General features: G+C 44.6%; 2 long non-coding RNA genes across 2 annotated transcripts; both read left to right on the plus strand.

The window, feature by feature from the left end:
- The first annotated feature begins 230 nt into the window (after nucleotides 1-230).
- On the plus strand, nucleotides 231-1,432 carry LOC110073302 (uncharacterized). The gene is made up of 2 exons (XR_012080548.2): nucleotides 231-352; nucleotides 1,384-1,432. It is a non-coding gene; the product is annotated as an uncharacterized LOC110073302 (long non-coding RNA).
- Nucleotides 1,433-1,756: 324 nt separating this feature from the next.
- LOC144584090 (uncharacterized) lies at nucleotides 1,757-3,978 on the plus strand. The gene is made up of 2 exons (XR_013538130.1): nucleotides 1,757-2,107; nucleotides 3,560-3,978. It is a non-coding gene; the product is annotated as an uncharacterized LOC144584090 (long non-coding RNA).
- The last annotated feature ends 686 nt before the right edge of the window (nucleotides 3,979-4,664 follow it).

The raw sequence follows: 4,664 nt of genomic DNA on the forward strand, positions 1-4,664 counted from the left end.
CGTCCGGGGGCTCAGAGGAGGGGACTGGGGGGGAGGCGGAGATTCCGCGGCGAAGCAAGGCGAGGAGGCGCGCATAAAGGCCGCGGGCGCGCCGGGAGACTCGAACTCGCGTCCCCCCTCGGGAAGGGGTCGGCGCCTCCGCCGCTCGGGCTGGGCCGAGGCCCGGATCTTGGGCTCCTCGATCCGTTCCCGACGGGGGGACGGCTGGGGAGCTCGGGAGGAAGGGGCCTGGACGCGGGGTGGCTGGCGGAGCGCCCCTGTTGCCTGCGCTGGGGGGTATGCGGGGATAGACTGCCTCTAGACAAGGGGGATCTGTTTAGATTTCGGGACCGGACTGGGAGCAGTTCTTGGTGTATGTACATTTTTGTCTACATGTCATATGTGCATGATGTCTCTGTGCATACACATATCTGTTCCAGAAATAATTTTAAAGGACTTTCTTTCTTTCTTTCCTTCCTTCCTTCCTTCCTTCCTTCCTTCTGTCCTCTCTCTCTCTCTCCATCACTAAGGTAGGGTCACTCCAATATCTGGCATGTTCTATTTGCACAACTAATATTTCATTCGTTCTGTTCCCATATGCCTGACGAAGTGGACGCATCCACGAAAGCTTGTATTAAAATATAATAATTAAGTCCTTAAGGTGCCGCCCTGTTTTGGTATCTTTTTTAAAGTTTAGTTTTGGTTCTTTGGATTTTGAGTGATATCCAAAAATCCTGGTTTTGGGGTTGCTGCGTGTGTGTGGTTTTTTTAAAAAAAACTGAGTGATCACCCATCCTTTTGCTTTTAAATTTTTCAGTGTTTTTAATTACTTAATGCATTTTAAATGATTACTAAATGGAATCATTAAATGGAATCATTACTGCAGTTAAATTGCTTTCTAACCTTTAGTTTACTGTGCTTTTAGTATTACATGTTTTAGCAATGTGGAGTAGCCTTGTGTCCCTCACTGGGAGGGTTGAAGGACTGTCTTTCGTAAGCATGTACAGAGTTTTAAATCTTCAGTGAAAACTCTGTTGTCTGCCTCCAATAAGTCAAGCCGAACCTTACACAAGGGAATTCTTTCTGTGCTGCTTCCCTTTAAATGAAGGGACTCCCCCCCAGGAGAGAAATTAGGTCGATTCCTTCCTTATTCAGCGCCTGGATTAAACACGCTATCTCTTTTTCAGTTTTAAAAACTTGTGTTTGAAATTGTTTTTAAATTCTTCTTTTAGAAATGTGTTTATACCTTTCATCGCCCATCTGCTGGGCAGCAGAAGCAATTAATAAACACATTTTTAAAAGTAAACAAACGAGCCCTGCTTTCCAGCCAACCGATGTGAGAGTCTAATGGACAAATTACAAGGGAATGTAGCTGTCCTTATGCTGCCATATTTGTCCCTCCAGACACCTGATTCCTTCAAACCTGTGTGCCCAAGCATGCAGGCATGCAAAGGAAGCCCGTGTTTATCTCTGAAATGACCAATCGGAAAACGAAAGTGTGCTAGGGTAAACAGCCTTTGAAGGATGCTCCACTTATGATGTGCTAATATGATTGTTCTGTTTGGGCCTCAGAAGATCCTAAGTTTCAAGATCCGTGCAGAGGTGCACCGATTTTATTGTTCCTGTGTTTCAGCACCCATCGAAGGACACCCGGTGAAGAGGTAGTCCAGACACTGGGCTAAAATCCTTACCTGGCACAGCAAATGATTCAAAAACATGTGATTCTTCTTTTAGATTTAGTCACCAGTGGGTAAAAGTGCAGGAGCGGGGCTGCTGAAAGATGTTGGCAACCCTCAGGAGGCTATGATCCTTCACAGAGACGGCCAGTTAAACTGCTGCTGAAGCCTCCTCTGTTCTTCTCCGGCTCCTTTTTAAAACGCCAGAAGACCAGCAAAGGGCAGGGATTCAAAGGGGGGGGGGGGAGAGAGAGATGCTGTTTCTCTTCTGTAAGATATGTGAAGCTTGTCCTCGTTTTATTTCAGAACTCAGCTCAAATGCCATGCATTTTGATGAGAACTGGAACACATTTCCGACTCCTGGCAAAAATAAAAAACACATTTCTCCTTCTCTCTTTGGACACTCGGAAAGAAGCACTTACCCCACCCCCTCCTGTGGCAGAGCCCTGGGGGTGAGCTTTATTATTCATATATCACAAAGACCTTATTATTCCGTGTTCTTATTATTTAAGCTGCCTTCCCAGAATTAACAGCCATCTTCTGGTTGATGTGGTGGTACTCTTTCCTCTCTCTCTCTCTCCCCCTCTCTCTCTCTTTCTTTTTTTAAGGTAAAGCATCATTCCAACTTTATTAAATAGATTTTGAAGTGTTGTGATGTCAACGGGTATTTTAATATCAAAACAAAGTAAACGCTATTTAAAATTTGTAATTTTAATGCGACTGGTCTGTGCTTTTTTAACTGCATTGTTAACTGCCTTGGGTCCCTGTTCTCTGGGAAAGGTGGAGAAGAAATGAAATGGCTCAAGGCATCTGGCTGTGGAGACAGAGGTTGGGAGTTTGATTTCCCCACGGAGCCTCCTTGACAGGGGCTGGACTGGATGATCTATGGGGTCCCTTCCAGCTCTTTCACTCTAAGATTATATTATTTTTCTAGGATGGAATAGGGATTGAGGCAGAGTACATATTACCATAAGACAGAAGAAAAATAACTGATTAAAAACAGACCCAGCTATAAAAAACATTAAAAACCGCGTACTTTAAGAGCGAAAGCAATTAAAATACTCACACGAGGAACGGAATATTCCGTATGAGTTTGTTTGCTTTTTTTAAAGTGTCGTCACAAACTTTTTAAGAGTGGTTCAGAACTGATGGGGCATGTATCCAAAGTACGGAATAAGTATTGTTAGTTTTTCAAGAGGGTCTCTCTTTAGCATTTCCTGGTCAAGCGGGGTCTTAACAAGAGACGTGGTCTCCCTGTGAGCCAGCCCCCAAAGGCTTTAAGGTTTAAAGCCAACACCTTGAATCAGGACCCCGTCTGCAACTGGCATACCTGTGGGTATCAGGGCGATCTCTATCTTGGGTGCCATTCAGCAGCCTAACAGCTGCACCAGCGCAGCACTTACAGATTTTGTACCCTCTTCAAGGGTCACCCTATGAACAGTGCTTTGTAGTAGTCAAGACGGCATGCCAATGAGGCAGGAAAGAGTGCAACCAAGGCAGGTCAACTCCGGAGAGAACACAGCTGGGGCAGGAAGCAAAGTGGTGCCAAAATATACCTTCGCTCGACTTCCTGCTGACCATCAGGCCCTCCATCCCCCAGTCATGATTTAATTACACCCTCCTCCACAGCCTGGGGCTTTACGATTACAATCTAAATTCCCTTTATTTTCCCCAGGAAACACCCTGCCCGTAAAAAAGAACAGAGACTTTGTTTAGACTGGGTGTAAAGTTAAAGATAGTTTGTTACAACCGTGTCTGGTGTTTATAAAGATAATTTTTTTTTGCCTTTAAGCCAACAGGAGGCAAACATAACCCTATTTAGAGCTTTTAAATAAATAAATAAATAAACATAATTTTGGCTTGGCTGCAGCTCCACTGGTTAACTAGACCTCCTTGCTTTTCAGTTACAGGGGGAGAAGAATCCACAGGATTGAACCATTCTCAGTGCGGAGAGGGAAAAAAACCATATTTGTTGTTGTATCACTTGTCATTATGAACTGCTGGATAGCTTGGTGGATTAGCCATCAGGTTGGGAGTTCGATTCCCCACAGAGCTGGTACTCTATGATCCATAGGGTCGTTTCCAGCTCTGCAGTGCTATGATGATGACGACGATGGATTTGATATCCACTTATTGATTTATGCCTTAATTCTGTTTGTATAACTTTTGAGCAGACAGCCTTGCTTGTCATTTTGCTAGCCCAGATGGACTCAACATGATTGAGTCCTCGGTAGCAAAAGGGAAGTAATGGACTTGTTTATATATCATTTACAGTTGGATCCCACTTGATTCTATTTATTTATATACTATTAGCTATATTTACTTAACCTTTCTCTGCCTGGTTTTTCCATGTACAGGTGGAGTAGAACCTGCCTTTCTGAATTATCCCAGGCGAGGGGGAAAAGTGATGTATTGTTAATATGTTACTAAGTTATATCCTGCTTGATATTTGTTTATATCTTAGGCGTAGGTAAAGGTAAAGGTTCCCCTTGACATTGAGTCCAGTCATGTCCGACTCGAGGGCGCGGTGCTCGTCCCCATCACCAAGCCGTAGAGCCAGCGTTTGTCCGAAGACAGTTTCCGTGGTCACGTGGCCAGCGCAACTAGACATGGAACGCTGTGACCTTCCCACCAAGGTGGTACCTATTTATCTACTCGCACTTTTACATGCTTTCAAACGGCTAGGTTGGCAGGAGCTGGGACGAGCGACGGGAACTCCCTCCGTCGCGTGGATTCTATCTTACGACTGCTAATCTTCTGACCTTGCAGCACAGAGGCTTCTGCAGTTTAACCTGCAGCGCCACCACGTCCCTATTTTAGGCATAACTAGGTCCCAATTCATTGGGAGAAGATCAAGAGAGGTCTCAACAAAAATGAGTTGGATCAAATCTGAAGTGGAATGGCCCTGAAGGTTTGGAAGTTGCTTTGATTCAGAGGGACTTCGCAGTCTCAAAATGGATATATTTTCCCCTGCATTCTCCATAGAAAGAAAGAAAGAAAGAAAAAGAC

This window comes from Pogona vitticeps, chromosome 7, assembly GCF_051106095.1.
Source record: "Pogona vitticeps strain Pit_001003342236 chromosome 7, PviZW2.1, whole genome shotgun sequence".
Lineage (NCBI taxonomy): Eukaryota > Metazoa > Chordata > Lepidosauria > Squamata > Agamidae > Pogona > Pogona vitticeps.